This window comes from Canis lupus, chromosome 1, assembly GCF_011100685.1.
Source record: "Canis lupus familiaris isolate Mischka breed German Shepherd chromosome 1, alternate assembly UU_Cfam_GSD_1.0, whole genome shotgun sequence".
In the NCBI taxonomy this organism is placed as follows: Eukaryota; Metazoa; Chordata; class Mammalia; order Carnivora; family Canidae; genus Canis; species Canis lupus.
Genome location: NC_049222.1, coordinates 122,524,433 through 122,538,408, shown reverse-complemented (window position 1 = coordinate 122,538,408; position 13,976 = coordinate 122,524,433). Strand labels below are relative to the sequence as shown.

The window sequence follows — 13,976 nt, the reverse complement described above, 5'->3', positions numbered from 1 at the left end:
CCAGTAGGCTGCGTTCCTTGGGTGCTCTGTGGAAGGGTGACAACACGCAGGTTTGCACTGCCGCCCTCGAGGGGTGAACCGCAGTGCTGGTTTGCCACTGCCTGGGAGATGCCAGCAGCCTGGCCCATACCGTGTTGCTAAAGAAGAAAGGATTCCTGGCACTTGTTAAAAATGGCAAGGCAGATTTTATTTAAGTTGGGGGCATGGAAATAGAAGTAGAGCCCACTGCAACGGGGTCTTGGCCTGGAGGGGAGAGACTGGCCTCAAGTCCGAAGACAACAACAAAAAAGAGAATTTATAGCCAAGGAGCAGGTGGGGGTCAGTGGATGGAGGTTTAGTGAACATGGGGGGTTAGCAAGGTTCTGGCTAAACAGACCTAGCAGGACTCCCGCCGCAGGAGGCCGGGCCCATCAGACATCATCTGGAGGATGGTGGAGGATGAGGAACCAGATTTCAAGGGGGATCAGATATTGAGGGGGTTAAACTGTCTCAGCAGGATTTTTGCTAAAATCAGACAATGCAGAGACAATCACAGAAGTCCAAAAGTCGAAGTCTTGTTACAAAAATGCTCAGCAGAGCCCGAATCAAGTTTGGTCGTGGAGAAATCCTTCTCAGTGTCCCAGCCAAGCGGAAGCAGGACCACTGACTCCCCATCCAAGAGAACTGAGGACCCTGAGGGAGGCGGTCCAAACTGAAAAGAAGAGTGGGCTCTACTGAGGAAGGAAGAGAGCATTAACAAAATAGTAAAAATTCTTGAGGAGATGAAGTGGGGGTGGCCTGGGGTGTGGGAGGACTATCAGGAACTAAAAAAAAAAAAAAAAAAAAAGATTTCTCAATTTAAAAGTCCAACCAATGAGCTCAGAGAAAGAATGATCACTGCTGAGAAATAAGTCAGTGTCCTGGGAGTTCAAGTGGAAGAAAATCTCATTGCAGTACAAAACCAGAGAGAGATTCGGAGGACAAATCCAGGCAATCTAATCTAATCTTCAAAGGAGAGGGGTTTCAGAAAAAGGAAAAAAAAGAAGAAGAAGAAGAAGAAGAAGAAGAATATATAAAGGGAAAACAATAATTGAACAATTAATTAAAGAATATTTTCTGAGCTGAAGAAAGCCTTGATTAAAGGGGCTCATAGAGTTCTAGGAGGATTAATTAAAAAGACATATACTTAGACAGACCCTAGTGTAATTCTTGAATTATAAACTTCCAGACAAAAAGGAGGGTTACTGACAAAGGAAAGAAAACCAGGTTGGTATTGGCTTTCTCGTCTGCCTTCTTGCCATATAATCACAACTGTGATTTCAGAGTCTCGAGGGACAAGGACGTTGACCCAAGAATCCTATATCTACACAAGGTGATCATTCACATATTGGGGAGATAGCAAGAGCTTTTAGAGCATGCAAAATCTTGCACCCCATCTGAGGAGGCTGCTGGAGAGATGCTTCAGCCCAAACCAGTTGGATCAGGGAAGCAAATAGTGGCCTGGAAATTGAATTCAGAATGATCTCGGCAAAATCCAGGTGTCGGAGGTGGGGAAGGAGGTGGAATATGGCAAGGAGAACGCTCATAAGAAAGCGACTTGAGGGCTTTCCTCTAAGTAGGTGAGAAAACGTCTTGATAGAAGAACAGTTATGTGAAACTGATATGGCTACGTGGTGGTTTGTTTATTTATTTATTTATTATTATTATTATTATTTTTTTACGTGGTGGTTTAAAAACTATACCCGCAAATTCTTCAGTGATCTTCCCTTTGAGATATGGAGCTTAATTCCCCTTCTGAGGAGTGTGGCATGGACCTAGTGACTCACTTCCGACCAACAGACAACACAGTGGTGGGGTGTGACTCTGAGACTAAGCCATCAAAGGCACTGGACTTCCTGCCCTGACTCTGTATTGGGAGCAGCCCCATGGACATCAGCCCATGACAAAGAACTGAAGCCCCCTGCCAACAGCGACACAAGTGAGCTTGGAAGAAGATTCTCCAGAAACAGTCAAGCTTCAGATGACCATAGCCTGGGCTGACACTTGATTACAGCTTTGTGAGAAACCCTGAGCCAGACCACCCACCAATGTCACTCCCGGACTCCTGACCCACAGGAACTGTGAAATAATGAATGTCTTTCCCCGTACACTGCTGAGTTTGGGGAGAATTTGTTACACATCGATAGTTAATCAATGCAATCTGTTAAGAAATACGGCTTTCTAGGATTGTTAGGGATGGGCAAGTAGCCATTAGGGGAAATGAAAAGTATCACAGAATTTCCAGATTAGAGGAGCAGAGAATATGAGAAACCTGAGCAAATCCACAGAGGCAACAAAATGCGAAAGGGAAAATAACAATAATAAGGTAAACATGAACTAGAAAAACGTTTAATAAAATTAGTTAATATGTAATAAAATTGAAGCTAAACCCAGTATATATCATCTATCATAAATTATAAATTTTTTTAATAAATTAATTTTTTATTTGTGTTCAATTTACCAACATACAGAATAACACCCAGTGCTCATCCCGTCAAGTTAAATTATAAATTTTCCTAACAAATTTGAAGGAAAGAAATAAAATCCAGGTAGAAATTGTTTACATGAGACACATCTGAAGCAAGGATACAAAAGAAGGTTGAAAATTAATTGTTGAGCAAAGAGGTATCAGTTTTAGTATATGTGCTGCCGAAGCGAGCACGAGCAAAGAGATATCCGACAAATGCAGACAAAAGGAAAGCATCGTGGTGATATGAACATTAATCATCATGGAATCTAAGAGGAAAAATACTGAAGGACAAAGAGGGAAATTATGAAATGTGAAGGTACAATTCACAGGAAAAAGAGAACAACCTTTATAAACACATATGTACCAAACAATGCGGTAGTCCAACACGTAAAGCAAAAATCTCAGGAATACATAGAGAACATGACAAATATACAACTACAATAGGAGGCTATAATACAAAAGGTTAATTATCTGAATATTCATTATTGGAACCTCTGCAGTTAAGTGGCTGCTTTGGGAAATAAAAGTAGTCCTAATGCAACAACAACAACAATAATGATTTTAAAAAGCAGCAGACATGGAGCGCCTACGATGTGGCAGCTATATTAATCCTCGAGGTCCATACCACAAACTATGTGTCATGATTATTACTGGTTGCCAAGATGGCTATAATAATTCCTCCCATCCGGGCAGCCCGGGTGGCTCAGCAGTTTAGCGCTGCCTTCGTCCCAGGGCGTGATCCTGGAGACCCGGGATCGAGTCCTGCATCGGGCTCCCTGCATGGAGCCTGCTTCTCTCTGCCTGTGTCTCTGCGTCTCTCTCTCTCTCACTGTCTCTCATGAATAAATAAAATATTAAAAAAAGTAATTCCTCCCATCCTGGTACACATAACCTTTACAATATCACTTTATCAGTCCCTCTCTTAAGAGGTAGAGTCTATTTTTCAATACATTGAATCTTGTCTGGCTTCGTGATGTGCTTTGACAACAGAATGTGGCTGAATTATTTTTGTGATATTCAAGCTGGGCCACAAGTGGCCTTGATACCTCGCTCTTGCCCCTTTGGAACGCTCCCACCATCATGTGAAGAAAGCTGAACTCGTCTTCTGAAGACTTGTGGCCAAGCACCAGTCACTGGACACTTGACTGAGCCCATTTTCAAACATCCAGCCTCAGATGAGTTACCAGCTGCATGAGTAATGCAGGCAAGAGCCCCAGAAGAACCACCCTGATGAGTCTAACCCAAATCACTGAGTCACAGAATTGTGAAAGAATAAAATAGTTGGTTAAAATTTTTTGGAGTGACTTATGTTATAGAAAGAGATAACTGATAAACCATCACGCAAATGAGGAAACAGGCACAGAAGAGTTGAGTAGTTTGCCCAAATTTTCAGTTATTATGAGGTTAAGCCATGATTTGAATCTGGGTACCAATGAGCTGAGATGTTATAAAATTAATCCCCGCCCAAGCATTCCTCTCAGTTTGCAGTTAGCATCTCTCTTAGGCAAATACATCAACATTTTTGATGGTTGTAGAAATATTCCATAATGGAATACAATACCATTCAATTGCAAAGTGAAACTATAAATTTTTTTTGGAACTATAAATCTTTAAAAAATGTAGGGTATTATGCAGTAGGATAAATCAATATATAGGATTTTAATTGTTTTTTAATAAAAATACATTTGAATTTCTTTTTTAAAGATTTTATTTATTTATTCATGAGAGACACAGAGAGAGAGAGACACACACACAGGCAGAGGGAGAAGCAGGCTCCCTGCGGGGAGCCCGATCTGGGACTCGATCCCGAGACCCGGGGTCATAACCTGAGTCAAAGGCAGACACTCGACCACCGAGACCCCCAGGTGCTCCTGAATTTTGATTTAAAACGTGATATTGGAGAGTTCCTAGAATCACATGCAGAACTAAACAATGGACAAGAGAAATTTTACCAAAATTAAAAAAGAGGGAAAGAGAACGTTTTGGTTATTGTGACAGAAGCTGCTAATGGCCACCAGATATTCATTCTCCTCTATTGACAGCCACCCGATTTTCATCAGTGGGGTGATGTGCTCAGTTAAAAATTCTATGTCCCAGATTTCTTTGACATCAGGAGTAGCCATGTGACATTTTGGCCAGTGAGAACGTCTACTCGTGGGGTTTCTGTGAAAAATATTGTCTTGCTGCTAAATAAGGGAGAGCCTCAGCTAGTGAGAATATCTTTGCACTGAGTCCCGCCCCCCTTCTTTGAGTTGCCCCGTGGATATGGTGCCTGGAGGTGCAGCAGCCCTCTGGAGAAGGCAAGGAGGAAAGCAGGAGCACCCCGAGGACGGCCGAGCGGGAAGCCGGAGGAGCCGCATCTGCGGGGCTTTCCTTGAGCAACGGCCCCCCAGCATGTCCATCCGCCCTTGGAGTTTTTGTCATATGAGAAAAATAAGCTCTTAGCTTGTTTGAGTTGCTAAATTGGGTTTCTGTCAAATGCAATCCTGACTGATACAAATAGCGAAGGATTAAGAGAGACCCTCAGGACGGTCGCCGAAGCCATCAATTACCTTTTGCAAAACATAATAGCGCTGCAAACGTCAAATGTGAAGTGAAGGGTGTCTTGTCATGCTATCACGCAATTTTATTGGAAACATTATACTTCCAAAAAGTCAACATTAGATTTATTGTTTTTAAGCAAACTTTTCATTCAAGTACGACATACATATGGGAAAGTACACTTGATTTATATTTTGTTTGTTTTAAAATTATTATATTGCAATTATAACCTGGATTTTGGTAAATATCACATAAAATAAATGCCTGTTTCGTAATCTTTGGTGTCATGCCTCACCATACAATGCCAATAAAACCTTCTTTTTACTTTTTGCATGATATTTTGCCTATATCCCAAGTGGATTCACTTTAAGTGTTTTTTTTTTTCTTTTTCCTCTAGTACAGGTGTTAAATACCGATCATATCCTGTATCTCTTCCAGAAAATGGTAGATCTTAGTAGACAAAGATGTAGACGATTTTATAGCACAGCTCATCGTTACAGGTTTTACTCTGTAAATGGAAAACTTACAGTCTTCTCTCGTCTTCTAGATGGTTGTGAACATCAAGCATGTGCTTGTCCACCAGCAAAACCTTAGACAATCTCGATGAAATCGAGATTTTTACATGTCACATTCTCTGATTATATCCCATTGAAAATGAAAAGCAAGGATGCCTGAGTGGCTCAGTCAGTTGAGCATCTGACTCTTGATCACAGCTCGGTCCTGATCTCAGGGTTGTGAATTCAGGCCCCATTTTGGCTTTCTTAAAAAAGAAAAAAGAAACAATAATTTAAAAAAAAATCCCTTCAAAAAATCATGAAGGAAAACAAACCCATAACACTTGGAAACTAAACAACCTCTTCCAAGTTATCTGGACCAAAAAAGAATTAAGAAGAACATTTCACACTGATAACTAAGGGATGAGTTAAAATCAGATGACAATTCGTAGTAAAGAAATTCTTTTAATATTAAATAATAAAGTGAAAAAACCACACCTAAGTATTTAATTCAAGAAATTAGAAAGAAAAAGGGGGGCACCTGGGTGGCTCAGTTGGTTAAGCGTCTGCCTTCTGCTCACGTCATGATCCCAGGGTCCTGGGATTGAGCCCCGCATCAGGCTCCCTGTCAGAGGGGAGTCTGCTTCTCCTTCTCCCTCTGCTGTGCTCACGCTTCTTCCTTCTCCCTCTCTCTCAAATAAATAAAATCCTTAAAAACACAAAAAGAAATTAGAAAGAGAACAATACAGAAGGCCACACCATACACATTCACATAGTAGGAGGAACTATTAAAGGTAAATCTGCTAATAATGAGATAGGAAGCTGAAAATAATATAAAGGTAAATGAACCCAAATTTGGCCCTTAAAAAAAAAACCAAATAAATAGATCCCGTTCAAGTTAAATTTTAAAAAAAGAAAAGGTAAAAATAGAAAGTTTCATTAAAAATGAGCGAGTAGTTCTGAGTACAGACCTCATGGTATGTATCTTTATGGCAGTACCTTTGTAATCTAGAGGAAAGTGGGAAATTTCTAGAAGATTATCAGTTTACTCGGTTACGGGTAGAAAAAAAAAATCTAAGTTGACCAAAAATCATAAAAGAGTTAAATAGCATGAATAAAATTCTGCCCTAGGAAGGTGGCCTATTATTCCGCATTGTTTCAGACACTGGCTAATACAGTAAGAGAAGAAAATGAAACAAGTGGTAGACATACAACACAGAAGAGACAAATATAATTTCAATTACTCTGAAATATAATTTTATTATAGTAAATCTTCCTATCCGGAAACATGATATATCATGTAAATAATGCCTTTAATCTTTTAATAAGATCTAAAAGCTGTCTCCTTATAAATGCTGAACTTTTCTTGTTAAATTTATTCCTTATTGGGGCACCTGGGTGGCTCAGCGGCTGAGCAAAGGCAGATGCGTTTGGCTCAGGGCGTGACCGTGGGGTCCCGGGATCGAGTCCCACGTCGGGCTCCCCGCAAGGAGCTTGCTTTTCCCTCTGCCTGTGTCTCTGCCTCTCTCTGTGTCTAAGTAAGTAGACACGAATAAATAAGTAAAATCTTTAAAAAATAAAAATAAAAAAATAAATGTATCCCATAAATAAATAAATAAATAAAATCTTTAAAAAATAAGAATAAAAAAATAAATTTATCCCTTAAATAAATGAATAAATAAATACAATCTTTAAAAAATAAAAATAAAAAAATAAATTTATTCCTTATTGTTTTCCGGATCTTGTGAACATTGTACCCAGATCTCCCCTCTTCTCCATGTCTATTCATAATCATTTATTGTGGGCATTGAGAAAACCATTGTTTTTGATCTACTCATCTGAAATCTGAGAACCTATGAAAATCTCTTATGAATTAAAAAAAATTAGCATTGGCACGTAGGCATGATTCTTTATAGCACCATAATTTACTTCCCCGTAGTGATGCACATTTATTTCTAGTTTTGCCGCCTTGCACATAACGATGCAGGAAATGTCTTTGCCCGGATATCATTATATGCTGACCTTGTAGGGTCTGGAGAGTAGAGTTACTGGGTTAAGGAGACGCCTGTGCTGGAGCTGAGACCCCCGGATGCACAAGAAAGGAAGAGATCTTCCTACTGAAACTTTATTTCAGTTTCATGTAGACCAGGAATCTTATTACTTTGGGGTAACCTTTCTTCCGGGTGTGAGTCTAGGTGTGGGTCCCCCAGGTGCCCAGGGAGTCCCGTCTCCTGGCTCCGTATGGGGGGGCAGTGCTCTGGCTGGGCTAGGGCCGTCCCGGGGGCCTGCTGTCACCTCCTGACGGAGCCCAGCGTCTCCCTGCCTTCCTCAGAACGGCTCGGACGCCTGGCAGCACTTCCTTGCTCTGTCCCCTGCAGGCCACCCATCTGCACCCCAGGTCCAGGGGAAGCTTTCCTGAAGGGCGGGGTGCAGAGCTGGAGGGGGCTTCCTTCTCCTGAAACCTCTTCCTGCCCGCCTCCTGTTTCTCCAATGTTCTCTCTGGGCCCAGCGCCTTCCCTGTTGACTTAAGCGCTTGGTTTTAAAAAACTAAAGCTGGGGATCCCTGGGTGGCTCAGCGGTTTGGCACCTGCCTTTGGCCCAGGGCTCCATCCTGGAGTCCTGGGATCGAGTCCCGTGTCAGGCTCCCTGCATGGAGCCTGCTTCTCCCTCTGCCTGTTGTCTCTGCCTCTCTCTCTCTCTCTCTGTGTCTCTCATGAATAAATAAAAAATCTTTAAAAAATAAACGATAAAGCTGTATACTAAATACCTTCCCCTGCCCCCCAACTTCTGTCCTGAGATAATGGGGGCGAGGGGGATGGCCGAATGCCTGCATTGGATGCGTGGGGAGGAAGGACCAAGGGAGTTGGGGGAGGGAGGGGATACCAGGTGGAGAGAAATAAAACCCGAGATAACACGCTGAACAAATCTGCCACAGACATTTGAAAATTGGAATAACTAGCTCACCGCCTGGGCCTGCAGAGCGCTGCCCTCCCGCCGGCGTGGACCTGCGTGCGTGTCTACCTCCTCCAACCTCAGTAGCTCCAAGTGCTGCTGTTCTTTCGGACTTTTGTCCCCTTGCAGGTGCTGTTCTCATCCACATGTGCGGACGCTTAGAAACGTGGAGAGTCCTGAGTGGCTCAGGCCGTAAGCACCGGCCTTTAGCTCAAGTCATGTTCCCGGGGTCCTGGGATCGAGCCCCACGTCAGGCTCGCTGCTCGGTGGGGAGTCTGCTTGTCCCTCTCCGTCTGCTGCTCCCCTGATTGTGCTCTCTCTGTCAAATAAATAAAAATATTAAAAAGAAAAAAAAAGAAAGAAGAAACGTTGAGAGTCTTTCAACATCTGCAGCCCCTTTCCTGCGAGCTGCCCGGTCCTACCTCTGCCCGTTGTTTTCTATTGACTCATTTGCCTTTGTCTCCTATTTGCAGGAGCCTTTGCTTATCGCAGGTCACGGAGGCCTGGAAGTGGTGGATCAGGGTTCTCCCCAAGGGCTAAGCAGGTTGTCGGAAAGATCCAGGGGGTCGGGAGCCCGCATCCCACACGTGCACAGAGGGCCCAGGACTACGGGTGGGACAGGGGAGCGAGCAGGCCTTGGGCCGGGCCAGCGTGGGGCTGAGGTCCTTAGAAAGGGTAAACATAGTGAAATAGGGGGCCCTGGTGGCCCAGTCGGTCAGCGCCGGGCTCTTGACTTCAGCTCAGGTCAGGGTCTCAGCTGTGAGATGGAGCCGGGGTGGGACCCTAAGGTTCTCTCCTCCTCTCCCTCTGCCCCCCACCCCTGCCTCAAAAAACCCCCCTAACAAAACAGTGAAATAGATGAAATAAAGTACAAGGGAGAAGAGAAGAGACAGGCAGAGATGCTCTGGGCCAGTGTGCAAACCCCCAATCCCACACCCTCTCCCCCTCTTCCTTGCAATGCTCGCAGCAAGGTGTAGGTGACCTTAACCATCCCCAGTTAGTGGGGGATCCAGAGGGGGGAGAGGCGGAGTGGCTCCCAGAGGAGGTGGGGGAGCCGGGAATGGGGCTTGACCCCGGGGACCCCGCGCCCTCCACAGCGCTCAGAAATACTTTTCTTTTCTTACGTCCCTTCATTGTTTCCTGTTTCACTTCCCTGTTTTTGGTCTTTCTCTAAGGACTCCCAAATAAATGTGTGGATCACTAGTGTGCACTAGCACACGCCTGGTCCCTGTCCCAGAGACTGTGGCCCTGGGTCGGCACCGCCCCCGCCCCAACCCGCAGCCGCGGGGACCCGCCCGGGACCTTCCCTGCGGCGGCCTCGTGGGTGCGGGAGCCGGAGGGGGGGGGGGCGGCCTCGTGGGCCCGAGGGCAGGGGGCGGCCTCGTGGGTGTGGGGGGTAGAGGGGGACATCGTGGGTGCAGGCCGGGGGGGCGGCCTCGTGGGTGCGGGAGCCGGAGGGGGGCCTCGTGGGCGCGAGGGCGGGGGGGGGGGGCGGCCTCGTGGGTGCGGGGGGTAGAGGGGGAGGGACATCGTGGGTGCGGGCCGGGGGGGCGGCCTCGTGGGTGCGGGAGCCGGAGGGGGCCTCGTGGGCGCGAGGGCGGGGGGGGGGCGGCCTCGTGGGTGCGGGGGGATAGAGGGGGACATCGTGGGTGCAGGCCGGGGGGGCGGCCTCGTGGGTGCGGGAGCCGGAGGGGGGCCTCGTGGGCGCGAGGGCGGGGGGGGGCGGCCTCGTGGGTGCGGGGGGATAGAGGGGGACATCGTGGGTGCAGGCCGGGGGGGCGGCCTCGTGGGTGCGGGAGCCGGACGGGTGCATCGTGGGTGCCGGGCCGGGGTGGGGGCGGCCTCGTGGGCTCGAGGGCAGGGGGGCGGCCTCGTGGGTGCGGGCCGGGGGGGGGGCGGCCTCGTGGGTGCGGGGCGGAGGGGCGGCGGCCAGGGCTGCGCAGGTGCGCAGGTGCGCAGGTCCAGGTGGCCTGCGGCGGGGCCCGGGTCCTGTCCAGCTCTGGGGCCTCCGCAGCCGCCACCGCCCGGTGGGTGCTCCGCGCGCGGTGCCGACCCGCCCGTCGTCTGAGCGGCCCCCGCGGAGCCCGGGCGACGGCGAGCTGGAGGCTGCCCGCGGGGTCGGGAGGCCCGGCCCTTCCCCCCCCCCCGCCCCCGCTGCCCGAGCCCAGAAGGCGCCCCGAGCCCCCGCGCCACTCGTGCGCTCCGCGGGTCGGGGAGGGGCCCCGGGGGGTGCGCAGGCCCCGCCCGAGCCGTCGGGTTCCCGGCCTCCGCCCAGCGCACGAGCGCCCGCCGGGAAGCGGAGGGGCGGGGGCCGGGGCGGCGCGAGGGGGCGGCCCTGCTCGGGGCGCGTCGCGGGGGCTCCCGGCCTGTCGGGCCCCGCCGCGCGGCCCTCCCGCGGCACCATCGCCGGGCGGCTGCTGCCATCTGGTGGCGGCGCCCGCAGCCTCGCGCTTGGCGGGGCGGGGGAGGCGGGGGAGGCGGGGTCCGGGTCGGCGCACCCCCCGCGCCCGCAGAGCCCCCGCGTGCGCCCCGCCGGCCGGGGAGCCCCAGGCCTCCGCTCTGTGCTGCTCCGAGTCCCCGAGCGGCCGGGACGGGGCAGGCAGTGCGGCCCAGTGGTGGGCGCTGCAGCGTCGGGCGGAGCTCCCCGTGGCTCCCCGTGGCTCCCCGTGCCCCGCCGGGTATGCGGTGCGTCGTGGGGCCGAGACGAGGGCGCGCCTTGCAGGAGCCTCCGCCAGCACCGCCCGGGCGCAGCCCGCAGAGCCCCTGCCCAGGCGGAGCCGCTCCTGGGAGATCCCACCGCGCCTCTCAGCTCCCCGGACCCCTCCTCTGTCTCCCCCTCCCTCCCCGCCTCTCCCCAGGGTGCAGCCCTGGCCCGGGCAGGATTCTCAGCGTCCGCATCTGGGAGCGGGGCCTGCCAGTGCCGACCCGGCCCCCAAGCAAGGGAAGGGGCAAGAACGGCTCGGCCTCCGACGGCAGGTGCCCCTGGCCGCCAGGTCTCCCGGGCCTTCCACCTCCAGGTGCCCAGGGCCTCATGCTCTGCGGGAGCGAAGACGCTCCCAGCTGCTGCTCAGACCTGGACGCTCCGACCGGACCCTGGGCCACAGGGCCTCTTTTCTGAGCTTAGGGAATCTGGGTAGCTTGGCTCTGCGGCCTCCCAGGTCACAGACCAGGGAGTCTGGATCTCTGAGCCCCTCCCAGCAGGCCTCACTGAAGCAGTTGCCTCACCCCTTCGCCGACGCTGCAGTGCCCAAGGACAGTGAACTTTAAAAAAGCAAAGGCTGTTGGGACCCCCTCTCGTCCCAGGAACTGTCCCCCAGTCTTGGGTTCAGTGTGTGCGTGCAGGCCCGGGGTCTCAGACACCTTCCCGTAGGCCTGCAGCCTTAATTACTTCTCGGTCTGCTGCAGGGGCCTAAGGACCGGCGTGACAACCAGGTACAGGGGCGGGGAGGGGACGCCTCCAGCAGCTGCTGCCACTCTGCCTGGAAAGCGACGGCTCCAATTCAAAGGTATCAAATATTTGCCTAGCTGTTCAACATTTCTTCAAATAATATACTCACGGCTAATTCATATCTAGACTCGATGTCTTCATCTCTCCCAGGCCTCCCTCCTGGATTAGCCCGTCTTGTCTATTCTGGGAGAAAGTTGTCCTACATTCTAAAAATAGGCCCTGGAGTCCGGACACTGGCCCGCACAGTCAGCGGAGGCTTTTTTATTTGTCTCGAGGGCCATCCCCTGGGGGCAGGTGCAACAGGCCCAGAGCCACTCCCGGGACAGCCAGTGCAGATGCCCAGGGGCACGGAGCAGGTGGGGGTCTCCTGAGAGGTCTGTTCTGGCCGAGGCTGCTGCTTGCCTCCAAGGACGCCCCGCCCCCCACAGCCTGGCTCCTTGACCTTTGAGGGAAGGACAAGACCCACGTCAGAAACAAGGTCCTTGCTGCTCCTTGCTCCCTCCTGTACGGGTCCTTCTCTCCCTCAAGGTTAGAAGCGCAGGACGTCTCTGTGCCAGCCAGGACCTGGCCAGAAGCAGGCGGCTTGCTCCTTCGGGTCTCTGGGGACAGTTTGATAAAGGGACTTCTTTTCAAAGGGGAACCCACGAAGGAGGCACAGCGCCCTGGGGCGAGTAGCAGTGGGGCTCTTCCTCCCCTGGCTGCAGGGCCCGAGGGGAGAAGCTCCCTGAGTCCGGGGGCCGCGGGCTGCGTGGAGAGTGGCAGGTGACAGGAGCGGGGTGCGGGGAGCGAAGCCGGGAGGATGCCCCCCCAGCACTGCCCAGTGTGTGCTGGGCCTCCCCACGCTCCACCCCACCCTGAAGGCAGAGGGAGCCCTGGGGGAGGCCCGCAGAGCAGGCAGGGACGTGTCCAGCTCCCTGTCCTCCCCCCCTGGGGCCCTGCCACCCACCGGCCCCCTTCAGGCCCTCCTTGTCCCGGTCCTTATGCTCTTGGGGCCTCGCCCTCTGCATCTCCCACTGACTCCCCTTCCCTTTGTTTCCCGGCTCTCTCTTCCCCCTGTGCCCCGAGGCAGGGAGGGCCCTGGCGGGGCGGCGGGGGGGGGGGGGGGGGGGGGAGGCGACACCCCTTTCCCAGTGGATGGAGCGGTAGCGGGGCCCAAGGCTCACCCCACTGTCACCTGCCGCCGCTGGTGCCCGAGCAGCCGAGCCCTGGAGACTGGCGTCCAGGATTCTCAGCTCTTCCTTCTCTGATCTGCTCTAAATGAGGCCAATCAGGACACTTTCATTTTATTACTTCAAGGACTTCCTCGTCCACTTCCTCTCATCCTGCCGCCTTGGCCCGGAATTAGTGAGGAGGAGTCGCAGCACCTCTAGCCCCCGCGAGGCCCTAATGAGCGCTCCTACTGGGCTCACAGCCGCACGGCTGGCAGGTCCCCGCGCTCCAGGCGCACCCCCCCCACGGGCCCGACCCCCACCCATTCACTCACTCACTGGGCGGAGGGCCTGGCTGAGCCCCGGGGTGTATACGTAGCGCTGAAGGATGCAGGGAGGCTGGGGCGCTGCCTCAGTTTCCTCTTCTGTTCAATAGGCGTGACAGTCCCTGTCACCAGGCTTGCTTAGGCCTGGTGTGACGTCACAGGGAGTTGTGACATAACAGCAACTTGTGCCCAGTCCACACATGTAAAGGTAAAGCGTCAAGGGGAAGGCGGGGCCCCCAGACTGGGGCTGAGGACGCGGACCTTGGGCAGCAGAGGCAGAAACAGGGATGGACTCGCACCCCCAACGTCGGCTCGGGTTTTATTTTATTTATTTATTTTTAAAGATTTTATTTATTTATTCATGAAGGACGTAGGTAGAGGGAAGAGCAGGCTCCATGCAGGGGCCCGAGGTGGGACTCGATCCCGGGATTCCGGGATCACGCCCTGAGCCGGAAGCAGACGCTCAGCTGCTGAGCCCCCCGGGCCGCCCTCGGCTCTGGTTTTAAATGGGGTAAAATAATCCCCAGGAAGACCGTCCCGTGGACGAGGCGTCCCCTAGCAGCGGACCTCACCCTGCCC

At 51.7% G+C, this 13,976-nt stretch overlaps 1 long non-coding RNA gene across 1 annotated transcript; it reads right to left on the bottom strand.

Annotated features, from left to right (window-relative positions):
• Positions 1 to 6,171: 6,171 nt before the first annotated feature.
• On the bottom strand, positions 6,172 to 12,382 carry LOC111098421. Its single transcript, XR_005354818.1, has 3 exons — positions 12,033 to 12,382; positions 8,488 to 8,794; positions 6,172 to 6,232 (listed from the first exon to the last, which is right to left on the bottom strand). It is a non-coding gene; the product is annotated as an uncharacterized LOC111098421 (long non-coding RNA).
• Positions 12,383 to 13,976: the final 1,594 nt, after the last annotated feature.